Consider the following 21,804-nt stretch of genomic DNA (forward strand, 5'->3'; position numbering starts at 1 on the left):
ACTATTTTACATACCATACATTCCATATACTGACACTATTTGGTATTGTAATTTTTTATGATGCAGACACAGGTGATTGAGATCCTTAACAGGAACATCATTGATCTATCTTTTAGTGAGACCTCTTTGCCTTTAGATGTGATCTTGATTCGTATTTTAGTCTTTCATTTTAGCTAATTATTTATCAGTTCAGGTAGCCGTGGGCCTGCCCTGGTATCCATTTAAGAGTCAGTCTTAGAGGCTTCATAGACTAGTTAGACAGTGTTAGATTATTCATTTGAGTTAGATTATTCATTTGAGTATGTTTTGAAAATATTGAGTTATGTCTTTTTTATTTGTATATATTTGAGCCATATGATTTAAACTGAGAGTATTAAATTTTGTATAGTTTATTTTTCCTATTTGAGTATTGTTACGAGTTAAATTCTCCCATTTAGTGAGTTTTCCAAGCCAAGCGATTGCTGGAAACCAGCAATAGTTTCTAAGAGTCGTCCACACCTAGAGTGTAGAATTGGGGTGTGATGGCTCCCCAGTAGTATGCTTCTCCTCGGGTGAAGCTCTATCGATACTCTGCTCTATAGCATGACCGTCAAATATCTCGGGCAGTCGAACATCACCCCATGGGGCTCTTCACTGGGTAATCAGATTGGTATCATCTTTATTAACCCAATGTCCTACATTCAATTTACCTCGATCAATGTATCCACCTCATTTATCATTGGCACCATAAACTCTTTACATAACGTGAAAATCAAGAACGGGAATGGGATGGTGGTAGATCTCGGGATGACCCTTTCATGGATCTCAAAAATGATCATTTTTACAAAGTCAACCTCGTAGCCGGCCATCCAACAAGCTACATCGTTGCTCTATTTGGAGTCAAAGTCTTATCGTCCAAAGTCGGGCGAAGACGGTGTCTGATGATAACCCACTAAAACTTTGCCATAAAATTAAGTGAGGCTATTTTGATTGGGGTGGGATGGGATACCCAATATACAGAGATACCTTGTTCAGAAATATGGCCAGCGATCCACCTCATCAACTCTCCTTGTTGTGTTGGGTCCTTCATCACATTTTAATCTCAGACTATTTGCATCTTATGATCGCACTCATTAGTTGGGTTGGTCTTCTAATAATTTGAGCCATAGAGAACCTATTGGACTGTCTCCTCAAAAAGATCAATTGGGACTTCCTGGACTAGTGTGGACAAGAGAGGAGGATGATCAACTCCTTTGATTTGTCTGGTGCCTACTTATTTATCGTGGTCCTATAGGAGGCATAGAATTCTCGAACCATCATTGAACAATATGTCATGACCCAACCCCGTAGGTCATGATTAGGGTCCAAATTGGACACTCGTATACATATCTATCAGATGTAGCCAAGCGGAACAACTTACATAAGAACTCCAATGGGTCATAATGTCTTCAAATAAATATATCCCTATTATTTGTATCCTGAGGAGTTGCCACTAATCATATTATAAAAATACACGCAAGTCTACAAAGAAGCCATTTCATATTAATATTCACAACACAATGTATAGACGCAGCTAAACAAACTTACACACAACCCACACACATATGTCTATAGACCTCTAAGAGTGTCAACAGTATCATATGGCGAGACAAGGCCCCCGCCGTACCCCTGAATAAATGAATATATATATCCTAAAGATCAACACCAAAAATCTAGGCTCCAATATAATAGAGCACTCTAAAATAGCTGAGTAATAATTCTAAGCTGGCAAATCCGTGAAATGCGTGTCTATACCTGAGGGCATAAAATGGATCCCCCCGAAGAGAGGGGGTCAGCACGGAATACGTATTGAGTCTATAAAGTGTAAGAACATTAAGTATAGATGAATCATGAAAACTGTCTCAATAATTGAATGCATCTATGGACAACATATGATAATATCTGCAAAACTCTATATAACTGAATTTGACTTTACGGTGTATGGCAGACATAGATTATAGTATAACTGCTTGTGTTGTGGAACATACATCCTGATCCATACATAATATAATAGTTCCAAGAAACATACAGCACGATCCATATATAATATAGCAATGCCGAGGAACGTACGGCCCAATCCATATATAATATAATATGTTAATGTCGAGGAACATATGGCCTAATCCATATATAATATAATACATATACATGCATGTAAAATACGGAAATATATCAGACATCCCTCGAATATATCTCATAAAGTATGTCAAAGAGACTCAAGAATCATAGTCACATGTCACTATAGCATGAAACATCTTATAGAAGCCCAAACATTAATTATCATAGAGTCCCTAAGAATAGAAATGGGTATATATCGACTATTATCCAACGTACAGAAAACTGGAGGGGTGGCTCAATCACTTGAGAATTGTGATATCAAGAAGTGAATAAGAATCATGAAGCACACTCAAATCTTATGAATGGAATTACCCCAAATTTCATATACATATCATTCCTTACTTATATCTAAGACATGCCAAAAGAAAGGAGGGATGTCTTTACATACCTGTTACAGATCCACCGTATCCAAGCTTACTTCGTTACCCCTTTAGCTTATTTAATATGAAAGTAACACTATTATGAATAAACTTTGACTTTCCGGCTTATAAATCTAACACCAATCATTTATAGGAATTATTTCTTCATTCACACTTTTTGATTAGTTAAGAGTTTAACAGAAATCATGCAACATTTCCCCTATATAACTCGCCTAATCCAAACTTTCAATTAATCTCCAATTAGCACAAAAACACCAATAACAATGACCACCATCCACATATAATAAAACTACTTCAATATCATTCAATACAAGTGCTAAACAGCTAACCCAAAGCAACGACATCAAAATACGATTTTCGATCTTCACTTCGTAAAATCACAACCATACAAAAAAGAGCACAATGTTGCTGTGAATAGCAGCACCCATACTCATTTATAACTATATGTCCATCCCTTCAATATACACAAATTACCTTGAAATACAATACCATAATAATAAAAGCACTAATCAAACTATAATCCAACCAGAACAACTTCAATTCTATCCATTTACAACGTCAACAATAACCATGTAATTTTATTACCTCCAACCCCACTTAATACAAAGTAATCTCTCCATTATAACATCATTAACTCTAATTTGAAAAGAACAAACACTACCTTAGCAACTTGGCTTCCCAACGTGGCTAAAAATTGATGGCTTTGATCAACTCAATGTTGCTACTCCTAGGATCACCTCATATTGTTGTATACCTTCTAAGGGTGGGATTACCTTGTAAAGATTAGTTTTGGATCACTAATTAAGGTTGCAAGTTCATCTAGCCATGGTTGAAGTTCCAAGTCTTTTTATCTCTTTATTTTTCTCTAAGTGTAGAAGATGAAAGAAATGAGGTCTTAGTCATTACTAGGCCTATATATGTTATCCATGTGGGGTTGACACATGTCCAGCCCCTAAGGGTGATATGTTTCTAGCCCCTACACGTGTCCATCCCCCAAGGGTGGCACATGTCCAGCTCCTACGTGTGTCCACCTCATTCATGCACCAACCAGCTGCTTCCACGTGTCTTGGTGGGGACCACTTTAGTAGGTGAATTACCTACTCATTCCAAGTAGGTGCATCACCTACTTACTCTTTTTCGTAGGTTCATAATCTAGTCTCATCTTAATAACTTGCGTGATCCTTGCTACTTAAGCTCGACATGTACTCAAGTAGCTTAATTATGTAAAATATCCAAACCGATAGCTTAAGCAAGTAGGTCGATTACCACGACTCACTATTTGGCCTCCAACTCCTTTCAAATCCTTCCAAACCTATTTCCAACCATCACTACTCATATAGAACTAGTCTATGAAAAATATGGGGCATCACATCCTACCCTCCTTTGGATTATTTGGGAATGTCATGGATATCATGGATCATATGGCAATTTTTACAGAAACTAAGCAAATGTTCCCATGTACAAAAGTGTGGGGTATAACATCCTTCCCCCCTTTAGAACATTCGTCATCGAATGTTAACTAGTCTCATAAGGTCTTACAAGGATTTCGAGAAATCTCTATAATAGTTGTCATATATAGGTTTCTTATTAATAAATACAACTAATTTAGGAGTTTAGATTACCTGTGGGTATAAGGAACAAGTACGGATATTTATTCTTCATCTCTTCTTCGGCTTTCCAGGTCATCTTTTCTCTATTCTCATTTTGCCATAATACTTTGATGGAAGCCACGTCCTTGGTACATAACCTTCTAACTTGGAGATCAAGTATGGCTATAGGGTGTTCCTCATAAGATAGTTTCTCTATCACTTGGAAATCATCCATGGGGAATACTCTAGAAGGATTACCAGTATATTTGCAAAGCATCGACACATGAAAGACTGGAAGTACTGCTTCCCAATCTGATGGTAGCTTCAACTCATAGGCAACTTTTCCTATCTTATGAATGATCTGATAAGGACCAATGTATCTCAGGCTAAGCTTCCCTTTCTTGCCGAATCTCATTACCCCCTTTATGGGTGACACCTTCAAGAACACCCAATCATCAACTTGAAACTCTAAAGGTCGATGTCGATTATCTACATATGATTTTTGTCGACTCTGGGCTATTAATAACCTTTCTTGAATGAGCTTCACTTTATCCAAAGCTTGCTGAACTAGGTCTGGGCCTATTAGTTTTGTTTTAACTATATCAAACCAACCAATAGGTGACTTACACTTCCTTCCATACAAAGCCTCATACGGTGCCATCTAGATGCTAGAATAATAGCTATTATTATAGAAAAACTCAATAAGTGGAAAATGATCATCCCAGCTACCTCTGAAGTCAATTATATAGGCCTGCAACATATATTCTATCATTTCAATAGTACGCTCGGTCTGTCCGTCAGTTTGAGGGTGAAATACTATACTAAGATTTACTTGTGTTTCCGATCCCTTCTGGAATGATTTCCAGAAGTTAGCTGTAAATTGAGCTCCTCTGTCTGAGATAATAGATGTGGGAACCCCATGAAGTCTTACTATTTCCTTGATATACAACCTCGCATAGTCCTCAGCTGAATATGTAGTCCTAATTAAAAGGAAATGGGCTGATTTTTTCAGCCTATCTACAATAACCCATATGGAATTATACTTCCATATAGTAAGAGGTAAGCCTGTAATAAAATACATATTAATTGCTTCCCATTTCCAAGTTGGGATTTCCATCTCCTGTAATAGTCCACCAAGCATCTGATGCTCAAGCTTGACCTATTGGCAATTTGGGCACTGGGCTACGAACTTTGCTATGTCCTTCTTCATTCCATTCCACCAATATAAAAATCTGAGGTCATGATACATCTTGGTTGACCCTAGATGAACAGAATAATGGGTATATTGTGCCTCTCCCATCACCTGTTGTCGTAGCCCTGCAATCTCCAGTACACATATTCTGCCCCTATATCTCAGCACTCCGTCAGGTATGACCTCGAATGGAGTTTTTTCCTTTTTAAGAGTTGCATCCCTATACTGTGCCAGAATAGGGTCCTCGTATAGGCATTGCTTTACCTCTTCCATGATAAAGGATTCAGCAACTCCTCAAACAGTAACTCCACCATCATCAGAATCAGCCAACCAGACTCCAAGATTAGCTAACTGGCAAATCTCGCAGACTATCTTTTTCCGTTTTGGTTGTACACCTGCTAAGCTACCCATAGACTTACGGCTGAGTGCATCGACTATAATATTTGATTTCCCTAGGTGGTATAGAATATTGACATCATAATCTTTAAGCAACTCTAGCCACCCTCTCTGCCGTAAATTCAACTCCTTGTTCTTAAAGATGTATTAGAGACTTTTGTGATCCGTATAGATATCAACATGTATGCCATATAGATAATGCCTCCATATTTTAAAAGCATAAATTACTGTTTCTAACTCCGGATCATGAGTTGGATAATTCCTTTCGTACTTCTTGAGCTACCGGAAGGCATATGTTATGACTTTACCATGTTGCATAAGTACATAACCTAGGCCAACACCAAAAGCTTCACATTAAATAACGTAGCCATCTGGTCCTTCAGAAAGAGTTAGAACTGGGGTCGTGGTAAACTTATCTTTCAGCAAGTTAAAGCTTCGTTCACAAGCATCGGTCCACTGAAACTTAGCCACCTTCTGAGTTAGCCTTGTTAAAGGTACGGAAATCGAAGCAAAGTTCTCTATGAATCTCTTGTAATATCCTGCTAGCCCCAAAAAACTATGTGCCTCAGTAGGTATCGTAGGTCTAGGCTAAGTCTTTACGGCCTTAATTTTCTCTCTATCTACTCGAATACCATCAGTTCCAATAACATGCCTCAAGAATGCCACTGAAGTCAATCAAAATTCACATTTAGAGAACTTAGCGTACAATTTCTAGTATTGGATAACCCTGAGTAATGACCTCAAATGATCTGTTTCCTTTACCCATACCTGATGATAGCCTAACCGTAGGTCTATTTTCGAGAAACACTTAGCACCCTGCAACTGGTCAAATAAATCATCAATCTTAGGGAGGGGATATCTATTCTTTATTGTTACCTTATTCAGCTGCCTATAATCAATACACATTCACAGCGATCCATCTTTCTTTCTCATGAATAATACCAGTGCTCCCCAAGGTGATGTGCTAGGCCTAATAAAGCCCTTTTCTAACAAGTTTCTCAGCTGCTCTTTTAACTCCTTCAGCTCTATAGTTGCCATTCTGTAGGGAGGGATATATATGGGTTGAGTATCTAGTAACACATCTATAGTGAACTCTATCTCCCATTCAGGAGGAAGACCTAGGAGTTCATTTGGGAATACATCCGATATTCATTAACTACTGGCACTGACTGTAAAGTCGGTACCTCGGCTACCAGGTTATGCACATGAGCCAGATGGTAAATATAACCCTTTCTAACCATCTTCCTTGCCTTGAGGTATGAAATAAATTTTCCCCTCGGCGATGCCATATTCCCCAGCCACTCGGTAATTGGCTCACCTGGGACTTGGAACCAAACTCTCTTGTTTCTACAATCAACGTTAGCATAACAAGAAGCTAAATAGTCCATACCCATAATAATGTCGAACTCTATCATACCTAACTCTATTAAATCAGCTAAGGTATGACGACTACATACACCCACCGAGCAATTTCTATATATTTGCTTTACTATAATAGAGTCTCCTACCAGTGTAGATACCTCAAATGGTTCTATTAATTTGGGTTTTATTCCGATTCTACGAGCAATTAAGGGAGATATATATGATAAGGTGGATCTTGGATCTATCAATGCATATACATCCCGGGAGAAGATTGATAATATACCTATAACTGCATTTGGTGACGCCTCTTGGTCCTGTCTACTAGCTAAGGCATATATGTGATTCGAAGGACCGCTAGAACTGGAAGTTCCACCATGGACTCTACCATGTCCTGTTGATGTATGAATATCCTGACCCATAAGGCACATAGCCACTAAAGAAGAAGAACCAGCAACTACCTAGTAGGCTGAGCTGCACCACTTGGGTTGCTCCTGAGTGGACACTCTCTCATGATATGGCCTTGATGGCCGCAAGTAAAACAAGAACCTACAGCAAAATGACATTCCCCAAAATGAGTCCTACCACAATGAGGACACTAAGACAAAAGTGGCCTCGACTGACGCAAACCCCTATTTATCTATGAACCTGAAACCCTGGAGCTCTAACCAGCTCCTGGATACCCTGTGCTATCGAATCTCCTACCTATGAACTATAGGGGTGTACTCCGAGCTGGCTGGGAAGGATATCTACTATACTGCTAAGGCTGCTTGCCTCGAAACTCCCCTAAATAACCAGCCGACCTAGCTCTCTTATGCTGGCCTCTATTATGATCTCTATCGGGCTGATGCCCTCTGTGCCGATCCTCTACCCCTTGTGCGTATACTTGTACCCAAGTAATATCCATACACGGTATAGAAGCCATGGCCATACAACTATCAACCAAATAATGATCCAACTCTCTCACATAACGATGCACTTTATCAGCCATATCAGCTACAATAGTGGGCACATGTCTTGCCAACAAATAAAACTCAAGGCTATAATCTTTAATACTCCTACCATTCTGCCTCAAATGTAAGAATCTATCAACTCTGGCTTGTCTCATCTCTAGAGGTAGAAAATGACTAAGGAAGGCCTCCACAAACTTATCCCACACTATTGTCGGAGCACCCTCACCCCTCGATAATTTCCAGGACTCATACCAATTAATGGCTACGTCACGCAGTCGATATGAAGCCAACTCAATAGACTCAATCTTAGAGGCCCTAATTATTCTCAATATATGCTGCATCTGTCAAATAAACTCATGTGGGTCATCCACGGGTCTCGACCCATAAAACTCTTGAGGGGTTATAAGTCAGGAAGTCATGAACCCTTAAACTATCATGTCAATTTGCATCCTCTACTCCCAGCCCATGCCTTCAAGCCTGCCCTGCCATTAATCTAGTCAGCAACTGAACTGCAGCTCTTATATACCTATCCTCCTCCCTTGGCCGGGGAGCTAGAGGCTCAGGCACTAGAGCCTCTGGAGCTGGTGGTAAAGCCGCCCCTCGATCTGTAGTTATGGCTACTGCTTCCCTCAGCTCCTCTAGTGGTGGCGGTGTAGTAGAGCTTGCCGTCTGGAGCAAAATCCCCAGCATAGACTGGGCACGGGCCATAGTAACTCTCGAGGTCTAAGTAGTTTCTCTTGCTACTGACTTGCCCTTCTGGGCAGTTGTCGCTTTCCTTGGAGGCATCGTTGAATACATAATAATCCATTAGGGAGGAATTGTCCTAATAATATAGCTTTATCGCATAATTTAAAATAAAAAGGAAATATATGCTCCTAAATGTCCTATAACCTCCTGTTTATAAATGTGGTGCACAACACACCGATAAACAAGATTCTACTAAACACAGTCTGTAGACACAATGAGTATGAACTGCTCTGATACCACTTTTGTCATGACCCAATCCCATAGGCCGTGACTGGGGTCCGACTTGGACACCCGTATACATACCTATCAGATGTAGTTAAGTGAGATAACTTACATAAGAACTCCAATGGGTCATAACGTCTTTATATAAATATATCCCTATCATTTGTATCCTAAGGAGTTGCCACTAATCATATCATGAAAGGACACGCAAGCCGATTAGGTCATCATTTCATATTAATATTCATAATACAACGTATAAACGCAGCTGAACAAACTTACACACAACACACACACATATGTCTATAGACCTCTAAGAGTGTCAACGGTATCATATGGTGGGACAGGGCCCCCACTATACCCCTGAATAAACGAATATATACATCAAAAAGATCAATACCAAAAATCTAGGCTCTGGTACAATAAAGCACTCCAAAATAGCCGAGTTGAAATCTTAAGCTGGCAAATCCGTGAAATGTGTGTCTGTTCCTACGGGCTTAAAATGCAGCCCTCCAAAGAGAGGGGGTCAGCATGGAATACATACTGAGTATATAAAGCATAAGAACATTAAGTATAGATGAATCATGAAAACTGTCTCAATAATTGAATGCATTTGTGGCCAACATGTGATAATATCTGCAAAACAATATATAACTGAATTTGACTTTACGGCGTATGGCAGGCATAGATTATAGTATAACTGTTTGTATTGTGGAACGTACATCCTGATCCATACATAATATAATAGTGCCTAGGAACATCTGGCCCGATCTATAAATATAATATGTTAGTGCCGAGGAACGTACGATCTGATCCATATATAATATAATAGTGCCGAGGAACGTACGACCCGATCCATATATAATATAATATGTTAGTGCCGAGGAACGTACGGCCTGATCCATATATAATATAATACATATACATGCATGTACAACACGGAAACATATTAGACATCCCTCGAATATCTCTCATAAAGTATGTCAAAGAGCCTCAAGAGTCATAATCACATGTCACTATAGTATGAAACATCTTATAGAAGTCCAAACACTAATTATCATAGAGTCCCTAAGAATAGAAATGGGTATATATCAACTATTATCCAATGTACAAAAAACTGGAGGGGGAGGCTCAATCACTTGAGAATTGTGATATCAAGAAGTGAAAAAGAATCATGAAGTACACTCAAAGCTTCGGAATAGAATTACCCCAAATTTCATATACATATCATTCCTTACTTATATCTAAAATATGCCAAAAGAAAGGAGGGATGGCTTTACATACCTGTTACAGATCCACCGTATCCAAGCTTGCTTCATTACCCCTTTAGCCTATTTAATATGAACTAACACTACTATGAATAAACTTTGACTTTCCAGCTTATAAATCTAAAACCAATCACTTATAGGAATTATTTCTTCAATCACACTTTTCGATTAGTTAAGAGTTTAACGGAAATCGAACTATATTTTCCCTATATAACTGCCTAACCCAAACTTCCAATTAATCTCCACTTAGCACAGCAACACCAAAAACAATTACCACCATCCACATACAATAAAACTACTTCAATATCATTCAATACAAGTGATAAAGAGCCCACCCAAAACCATGACATCAAAATACGATTTTCGATCTGTACTTCATAAAATCACAACCACACAAAAAGGAGCACAATGTTGCTGTAAACAGCAGCACCTATACTCATTTATAACTATATTTCCACCCTTTTAACATACACAAATTACCTTCAAATACAATACCATAATAATGAAAACACTAATCAAACTTTAATCTAACTAGAACAACTTCAATTCTGTCCATTTACAACGTCAACAATAACCATGTAATTTTCTTACTTCCAACCCCACTTAATACAAAGTAATCACTCTATTATAACATCATTAACTCCAATTTGAAAAGAAGAAACCCTACCTTAGCAACTTGGCTTCCCAACGTGGCTAAAAATTGATGGCTTCAATCAACTCGATGTTCCTGCACCTAGGATCACCCCACATTGTTGTAGACATTCTAAGGGTGGGATTACCTTATAAAGATTAGTTTTGGATCACTAATTAAGGTTGCAGGTTCAACTAGCCATGGCTGAAGTTCCAAGTCTTTCTATCTCTCTATTTTTCTCTAAGTGTAGAAGATGAAAGAAATGAGGTCTTAGTCATTACTAGGCCTATATATGTTGTCCATGTGGGGTTGACACATGTCTATCCCCTAAGGGTGACATGTTTTCAGACCTTACATATGTCCATACCCTAAGGGTGGCACGTATCCAGCTCCTACGTGTGTCCACCTCATCCATGCACCAACTAGCTATTGCCACATGTCTTAGTGAGGCCAACTTTAGTAGGTGAATCACCTACTCATTCCAAGTAGGTGCATCACCTACTTACTTTTTTTTGTAGGTTCGTAATCTAGTCTCATATTAATAACTTGTGTGATCCTTGCTACTTAAGCTTGACATGTACTCAAGTAGCTTAATTATATAAAACATCCAAACAGATAGCTTAAGCAAGTAGGTCGATTACCACGATTTACTATTTGGCCTCCAATTCCTTTCAAATCCTTCCAAGCTTATTTCCAACCATCACTACTCACATAGAACTAGTCTATGCAAAATATGGGGCAGAACATCCTCCCCTCCTTCAGATCATTTTAGAATGTCATGGATAGCATGGATTGCATGGTAACTTTTACAGAAACTAAACAAATGTTCCCATATACAAAAGTGCAGGGTATCACACTATATTTTCTTAATGGGGCTTCCATCCACTCATATTGATGCTAGTAGAATAGGTCTCAAATTTTTGGAAATGCATCAAGATCGAATGTCAAGACATGTGACTCCTTAGTAATAGCTCTATTTGAGTTATGTTTGTCATTCAACTCTTGTCTAAGTCTATAAATATCGAACATTCCCTCAACACATCACCAGTTTGGTTGCTCAAATATCCAAATGGGTTGTGGTGATTATTTTGGTGTTTATCCATAAGATTCAGACTAGGAGCTGGATTAGGACCCTAACTCTTCACCACTTCCTCCACCAATGATTTTCCTCCTATTCAGACTGAGGGGATGTGTGTGCGGGTGGATCAACCATATTTATGGGTTCCTAATCTTTTGTGAGTTATTTTCTTTGGTTCTACATCATCTGGAGCTTGGTGGGCGAGTCGAGTCTAACTTGTTACTCCTCCTCCAACCCACTAGCCTCATTATCTATCGGCTTATCTTGTAGTTAACCCTTTAGTTTCTAAGTCTCAACCTTTTTAGATGGGGTGGCCGATGTTCCTCTGCTCTTTGGGTTTGATTTTGGTGGCATGGTATATGTGAGATAAGTATTAGTAAGTTCAACTAAGAACTAAATTAAAGAAATAAAGAATAGAAAAATATTAGCACTGATATAAGTGATTTATGGTCCTAGAGAGGGTATTTATGGATCGTAGAAGATTCTATGACCTGTAGTAGCCTATCATATCAAGTAGGCCACAATTTCTAAGCTACTGGAAGTGGAGTTAAAGACTGACCTTACAGTCCATAGAAATTTCTACGAATCATAGGTCAGTTCGTAGCTCTCACTTGGGTTACCAGTTTAGGGACATAAATTGTATTAGACCTTCCTATGAACCATAGAAAAGTCTACGACCAAAAGATGATGCTCATACAATTCAGGTTCCTAAACTTGAGCTATTGGTTTGGATTTTAAGTTGTACGATTTTTATCTACGGGCCGTAGAAAAGTCTACGACCCATACGAGTACATGTAATGTTTGGAAAATTTGATGTTCAATCATTAAAATTTGGGTTTAAGGCTACGAAAGGTAAATATGGGACGTACGCTAATCTAAGATCCATAGAAAACCTCTGTAGACATGAACCCAAGTTTAGTACCTAATATTCAAAATACCAAAGCTCAATTTGTTCAATTTTCAATCAGCCCATCAATCTTTTTATAGTACTACACCCAAATATTCATAACCCAACATCCTTTGGTTCAATTTTGGCCTAATTTCCTAATTGCAATTTCATTACACCCTGAGTTCAAATTGATTACACCCTAAGTTTATAGTTTTAGTACTCAAATGTCCATGATATATTGAGTGTAGATGGCAAATACCTGAGTGTATTAGAGCTTGTAAATCAACAACCACCCCTTTTTAACCTTTGGGTTGTAGTTATTTTCAAATGTTTTTGTTTTTCTATTTGGATTGTAATTATAACTTCTTCATTTTGCTTAGTAGTATAAAGCTTTTTTTGGTTGTGATTCATTTTTTTCCCTCTTAGTTGTTCAAAAATTGGATGTTGGTTAATATTGAAATGTTTGTTTCCATGTTCTCTTGTACATTTGAGTTTCGATCGTGATCAATATCGATGACATGATGGTTCTTTTGATGAACAGTATACTTGCATAAGTCCAACAAGGTAATGTGAGTTGCGTAAGTCTTACGTGAACTCTTAGCATCTCATTTTGACTAGTCGAATATCAATTGTGAGTTTGCGATTAACTTATAGAGTTGTGATCAATGATCATGTTTAAGTGTAATGTATGGTGAGGTTTACTTGAAATACGTGCATGTGAATACCTAGAACTTGCCTTGTTGGTCCAATTGATTGACATTGATGAATGTAAGAAATGATCCTAGGCATAAATTCTTGAGATTGAACCTATTTATTGTACCTTTGTATGACCACTTTGTGAGAGTGTGAACATAGATTGGCACCATTTGAGCCTAACATCTTTCTTTGGATGTAATATGAACCCAAATGTTTAAACTGGTAGTTGAAATCACCATTTCCTTCTTACCTATAACCTTTGGGAAGCATTAGTTTGTTTGAATAGTCAACTTAGGCTAAGAGCCTAGTTTGGGGTGTGGTAGGAATAAGGAAAGAAACCGAGTGAGAAGATCGTAAATTTCATACTTGTAATCATGTGGTAGAAAAGATGGAATCCCTTCATGTAATAAAAACAGAAGAAATAAAAGAGATGAATAAAATGTATCCTTTGTGTATTATTTTGGTAATAAAAGGGGTGTCCAATGAGTTATATAAGAAAAATATGTGTTGTGAAAAGAACAAGAATGATTTGTGAGCGTAAAAAGGGGCATAGAAAAAAAAAGTGATATTAACCCATGCTTCAAGAAGGTAGAGTGACTAAACCAAAATGATCATACCTTTACCCTCAACCCAATTACAAGTTATGAAAGACTTTCGTGATCTTACATGAGATAAGTGATTTGTTGTTGGAAAATAGGGGTAATCCGATGGGTAGAATCGTGCATGTTTTTCTTCTTGGGAGTGTGTGTTGATTTCAATTCCTTTAATGTAGTCCTTGATTGAATTTGAGAGAGCAGGGAATCTTTCTTGATCAGAGGGCATTCTAATACTTTTGTTGAGTATAAATTTGCATTTGAAGTAAGCATTTGTGAGCACGAACTCTAATTGGTAATGTCTAGTGATCATTTGAAGTTTTTGGTGCATACTAGAATATTTCATGTCTTAGATTTAACCTTGTGTTCACTTGAATGTTGATTGTCAAATAGCACTACTTGTAGACATCGTTGTTGAACTAATTGATCTCTTGATTTACTTAAGGACAAGCAAACGTTTAAGTTGGGGGTGTTGATGAGTCGGAAATTTTGACTCATTTAAGGCTTATTATTTCAAAAATTAGTGTCCTTAATGCCCATTTTATGTCCATATGTGATGTTAACCTATTGATTTGTAGTTATGAAAGCTTAAGGACAAGGCAAGGATAATTAAATCCAAAGAGAATCCAAAGACTTGGAAAATCAATGAAAAATGCGAAGCCCAATACTTGCAAAAGTCACTCAGTGACTCGCCGAGTAGGTCTTTAGCTCATTTAAATGTTATGTAAAAATGGATCAATAGACAAGCCAACTTGGTGAGAGAAAATACAAATGGTGACTCGTTGACTTGAAGGGCGAGCACGACTAAGCTTGCCAAAAAGTTCTGCAACTTATGTTTAGAAAACATGCAAATTCAGCAAGCCAAAGTTCCAAATGGCGACTCACCGAACTGGAATATGGGATCCATTGGGCTCGCCAACTAGGTGCATGATAATTGAAAAGTTGAAGCAGCACAACGGTGAGAGGTTTCCATGAATGGCGAATCACCAAATTGTTTGGCTAGCCCAACTAATGTCGTCAAATGGGTCTCGCAGGGTAATTTTTTCCTGCTTATAGGAGAGTATAAATTTCCTTAAGGAAAGAGAAAATATACACTTCACTGCTCTGGAAATATAGTACGAAGAGCATTCTATTGTTTTGGGATTTTTTACATGGAAGATTAGGATTTAGTACATGGAAGATTGGGATTTTTGGGTTTTGTGCATTGGATATTTTGGATTTGAGTTGGAACTCAGTTGCCTTGAATGGAAAAAAATTATTTGGTATAATTTATTTTATTTTAAGCATGTCTAGATAAACCCCATTTTTCTAGGGGTGTGCAATGTAGTTGGATAATAGATTGAATTTGAGTTTTTGTAATCACTCGATTTTATGTTAATTTGAAGTAGGTTTAATTAGATTGCCATGTTTTCATTTAGGAATTGAGGTTGCAAACTCAATTCTAGTCTATATCTCTATGCTTTCTTGAGAGAGTTGTATGGAGTGGGTGAGCTATTTAATAACCATTGATAAATTCTAATTGCTAGTTTTACTTGAGAAAGGAAAGTATGTTACAATATGGATTTGTTAGTTGTAGTACATGTGGATATTTGAGAGAACTCACTTGAAAGTCAATTTATGATTGAAAAATTCTTATCGAATATTTAATTAATCTATCCTATCCATTGATGATTAAGTACATTGAGCAATATTATTACCCATATTCGAGTTATAAATCCAACTATGCACATCCTAGAATCCGTCTCTTACTTATTAAAATCCCGTGATTCATTGTCATGTTAAAAATTGGTTACTAAACTCTTTCGATATTGATAAATTGAACAGTATTGATTTAAATTATGTTATGTGTTGTTTACTACCACTCTACAAGAGATTAGATCATATTTACACTTCATAATATAATTCTTTCTAATACCGCTCCTCGTGGAATCGGTCCAACTCCTAGTTGGGTTTTATATTTCTATCGGTTGCCTACATCTCGAATTACAAAAGTGTAGTTAAGCATTATCACTTTACCAGCAAGTGGGTATAATATTTGGTCTATGAACGGCATTGTAAAGTCATCTTTTTCTCTCCACGCATTGAACTTGCGATAATTCATGCATACTCTCCAACTAGTGAATGGTCTCATCGGAATGAGCTCATTCTTTGCATTTGGCACCATAGTGATTTCTCCCTTCTTTTGCACACATTGAACATGACTTACTCATTTACTGTTGGCAATCAGGTAAATCACTATAGCATCTAACCACTTGAAAATATCCTTCTTAACGACCTCTTGCGTAGGTGGGTAAGTCTTCTTTGGTGCTCAATGCTCAATTTGCAATCTGGCATGAGTTTGATTTTATGAGAACATATGCTAGGTGGAATTCCTATGATGTCAGCTATGGATCATTCAATTGCACTTTTGAAGCGCCTCAAAATAGATGTCAATTCTTCCACTTGACTTTCGTTAAGATTAGCAGCTATTATGACCATCAAAGTGTTGTCGGACTCCAGGAATGCATATTGCAAGTGAGAAGGAAGGGCTTTGAGATCTAATGTTGGAGGTTCATCAATGGATAGTTTTGCAGGCAAGGTTGCTCTATTTTTCAGATCTAAGTTGAGTCGCTTTGGTGCAAAACTTTTACTACCCTATACCATCAAGTGCACTAATCATCTCCACATACTCCCCTATAAGCTCTCCATTGAAATTCAGGATCACGATAGTTAATGCTTCAAGACCCAATCTATCCTCTATAGATATCTTAAGTTGCACTTAAGATCAATCACGGACACTACTCGCAGATCATTATGATGTTTCATTTTCCCACATACAATGAAAATCACTTATTAATTTTTCAATCTAAACTTCACTGACCAGTCTTTGTATCAACCAAAGCACATCCAGTGGACAAGAATGGTCTTTCCATAATGATAGGAACCTCAAAATCTACTTTGCAGTCAAGAATAACAAAATTCATTGGGAATATGAATCATTAAACTTTCACCAAAACATCATATAGAATGCCTACGGGCTTTTTTATGGTATGATCTTCCATAAAAAGTCGCTTTGATGTCGGTTGGGGGCTCCTAAACCTTATTGTCGAAAGACTGCTAGCAGCATCAAATTAATATTATAACCCAAGTCACATAAAGCTTTGGTAAAGTTGAAAACTCAATAGTACATGGTACAGTGAATGCTCCGAGATCTTTTTTTTTCTACACAGGCGATGGAGTAGCAATTGTACTATAGTGATGCAAGTTGTCGGCTACTTTGAAGCTCACGATTCTCTTCTTTGTAAATAGATCATTCATAAACTTTACATACCTAGGCATTTGCTAAAACTCTTCAATAAGAGGGATGTTAACCAAAATTTGCTTTAACATGGAGATGAACTAGTGATACTTTCCATGTTCGGCTTTCTTTATCAATCTCTTCAGGGAAGATGGGAGAGGTTGCGACGTGTGAATTGGAACTGAAGCAGCTTCCTTCTCTTTTTCAACCTCCACATTAAGCTTTTCATCCCCCTTTTGAGGCTTTTCATTACTCAACATTTTATCCTTTACTTTTGTCATGATCCAAGCTAGACCTTAGGTGCGATTCATCAATTGAAATCCCAGAGCACCCCCAACCAAGCCTCTTAGCATATCATACATGATCATACATAAGGTAAGTAAAGCAAATAAGCGACAATATAGATGCAAAAGTAAAGTGTCAAAATGAAAGTCTCGAAAAAAGAGAATAAATCTCAAAGTTGAATAAAAGACAACATACACTTATTTAACATACCTCCAATATCTAGGTGTGGGCGTAAGATAAGCTCCGATATCACCCATGACAACATAAGAAAAGTCATAAAAATGATAAATATGAATTTTGTCCTCAAAATATGAGTACTCATCACCAGTATAAATGTAATAAGCTTTATCCATGAACGGAAGGATGAGCGTGATCGTCGGATCCTGTATTATGATATAATATAGGCAACATTATGCGTAAGTACATGGAATTCACTAAATATGTGAGAAATACGCAAGAACAATGAATATCAGACATAGTCAATATGAATCATGAGATGCAAGACCAATATCATAAAATATGAGTAAAACTATAAAAATCTTAAAACATCATAATCATTGGTCAATGCATAAAAATATCATGATGAGAACTTTAGACCTTTTCTTTATTTTCATGTGGTATAATATTTTTAATCGGCATATAAGATCATGCGAGCTATATCATAAAGTCCTTTGATCCCCACATCGAGAAGGGGAAGGATACCTTGATAGGGTAGACTTCTTGATGGTCGTTCCTCTTTGTGCTATATGTGGATTCACTAATTATGCCATATTGTCACTTTAACTTACGTGGGCAACATAGTTAGGGACTAAAGGTTGCTACTAGGATTTCCTTGGGTAGCTACAATGGCTACTGGACCAAACTCTTCCTTTAAATCCTTTCGATGCTTAGTCAATATCCCAATAAAACTTCATGAAAACATAGTCATTAACATCATTAGGAAAGATTATAATAAGATACCAATCCATAATCATAAAATAAACATAAGAGTAGCTCATCCATAATCTTTATCATGAATGTGTGAGGAAAACCCATCACAACCTTTGAACTTCTTTAACATGATTGTGGATTATCGCACTATAACTTCTTGATTATAGCATCATTGAAATATCATTCATGGTATTTTATGATTCATTCATAAATATTGGATATCATTCATAAAACTTTCATTAAACTCTCTTAAAATTCATGATCATGGTTCATTGAAAACATATTTGAAACTAGCATATAGCATGGGTCAATGAAATTTATCTTGAAATCATGCAACATGATGTGAATTATGCATAAAATAATCAATAATCATGGTATATATATCCTAAATAAGAAGACCCAATGCAAAACCATGAAATTAGGGCTTTTAAAAGAAGAACCCATAATGTTTTTGAGAGAAAACTTAGGATTCTATGGGTGGAAGGGCCCATGAATGAATTCTCACATACCTTTGACCTTAGGATCCCAAATTTGCAAGGAATTGAAGATTTGATCTTGAAGAAATCCTTTGAATTTCTTGAGGAATAAGAAACCTCTTGAAGGACACTTTAGAAAGATGATTTTGTGTTTTGAGAGATGGGGTGAGAATGAGAGGGTTAGTGTAAGACCCCGTAAAAGGAAAAGACGAACGAAGGAAAAATCTCGAGAAAAGTCCACTGACCCGAAGTTTACAAGTTGATCTACGACTCGTAGGGACTTATATGGGTCATACAAAAAGGTCGTAAATATGAGTTTAGAATTAGAAATTTGGCTAAAGAAAAAGTGGGGTTGACGAGTCCTTTGACGACCCATAAAGATACGACGACTCACATAAATGAGTCATCGAGGCAAGGTAGGATGACCTTCAGGTGTCACCCTCAGGACTTCATCTACGACTTTGAAGGACGAGTCGTAGTGAAGTTTATGACTCGTAGGAACTAGTCGTGATGAAACTTCAGAGACTATCAAATTTGCAGGTTTTTAGACCTACAAGACGAGCCATTTCGATGACCTATAAAAAGGATGACAAACCGTAAACATGACTCATAACAAAAGTTCAGAGACTCAATTTTCAGGTCTTTCTTAGGACCTGTAGTACAAGTTATAATGATGACTCTTCACAACTCCTACAACCCATAGAAATGCTCATGTATGTTCAAATTTTAGAAATTTAATGAGGGATAATTTGGTACTTTCTCTGCATTCTAATAATGTATGTGGACATTTTTAAGGACTAGATATGAATTGTATCCTAAATACTTCTAAACCCCTTTTATTCCCACATTATTCTCCAAACATATTCTACACTTCTCTCCCAAGGTTCCTCAAGAGTTCATCAAGCTTTGATTATGATTTATTCAAGATCAAGTCTCCTTTCTCAAATTCAATTCTAATTTCAATTAAGGTATGTGTGAATTGATTCATGAGCCCTTTTTACTCATGGAGTCCAAGGTTATTTCAAAAAAATCATGAATTCTCATTACTTTTCAACTTCAATTTTGATAAATTGTGTTGGGCTGATTCAATTTCATTTGTAATCATTGCTAGTGATCATTATAAGTATGTTTTCGGATAAATTGCATGATTTTGAGTTGAATAATGAATTCTCATGCATGAAGCTATTTTCTATGATCAATTATATGCATTATGATTATGGAGTTCAATGTTTTCAAAGTATTCTCATGATTTTCAATCAAATTGATTATGTATATGATTTCTACTGTAATTTTAAGTATGAATTATGATCATGAATTTACAAGTATGTTCACGTTATGATGTGATGCAAGTATGAAGAAAGATGACTTAGGACCCTATGTGGTGACCTAGGATATTATGACATGAATTATGCAAGTATGATTTGTAATGATGAAAGGACAATTCTCACATTACAAATATGTTATGAAATGAGATATTCTATGAATTATGAAATTTATAAACAAGTTATGATATATGCTAACTATGTTTACTAGGTTACGTATTACATGGGATTTGACTTAGCACCGAGTGAACTAGAGGTGGGGGCCCTACCAAAAGCTTTGTAGCAGCCTCATGTCTCTTAAACTATGTGCCACTGTACGTTGCCTTATGTATTAGCTAGTGGATCAACATATAGCGTATGTACATGACCCTCCTAGCAGGGTAGAGTCTACCTTAGTAAGTAGATTCCCTTTTTCTTCATTGTATGGGGAGACAACATGATTCAATGTTATAGGTCACATGGTCTTACTGTCGATTATGGTTCCTATACCATATATGTATATAAGTATTATATTATTTTATGATCTTCAACTATGTATCTTAAATGCTTTGATCATTATGACTTACCTCATGGTTTTACTTATCCTCTTCATCATGTATATTCTTGATCATTGCATCTTATGATTTATATTGCATGTCATGTCCACATACTTAGTATATTCAAATGTACTAATGCATATTATTTGCTACATTGTCTCATAATGTAGGGGTTGAGGTTGAGGAGCATATCCATCCATGTGGCTAGTTGAACTTTCTTACCAAAGGAGTTATGGTGAGTCCTCATCTATCGAGGACTAGTTATGAGATATCGTTTTCTTAATTCTAAAGAAATTTATTTCTTTTATATTGAGGGTGAACTAGGGACATTTCTTAGCCCCCACCCGTTGGACAACATGTTGAGTCTATGTTGTCAAGTTACATTCTTCGTTTATGCTTCAAGGTTTAGACTCTCTTATGTTGATTCCACATTTTACTTTACCTTATGTATGCTTTATGACATGTCAAGAGGCCTTGTTGGAGCCCCTTCGACGTTTTGATCACTGTGTTATGACTAGGATCAAGTCGGGTCATGATAATTAGGAGGGCTTATGGTAGTTATTAGGATAAACAAAACCTGAAAAACCATCCACATTCATTAATGAAAATATAAGGAAAGACATAAATGCACCTAAACTTTAACAGAGAATGCACCTTGACGGAGGACCCACCATTGTCCGTGAAGCTCACCAAGGCCCATGGTGGTGATCATGGTGAGTAACATGGAATCTGGTCTAGGGAGGTGACTTACATGGAGGCCACCACGAATCATGGTCCCTCTTGTGGTACTCACCCCAAACTTGAAGTCTAAGGAGGTGGATTCATGGACATCATCACGGCTCGTGGTTTGCA

The sequence above is a fragment of the Solanum dulcamara genome, chromosome 11 (assembly GCF_947179165.1).
Source record: "Solanum dulcamara chromosome 11, daSolDulc1.2, whole genome shotgun sequence".
In the NCBI taxonomy this organism is placed as follows: domain Eukaryota; kingdom Viridiplantae; phylum Streptophyta; class Magnoliopsida; order Solanales; family Solanaceae; genus Solanum; species Solanum dulcamara.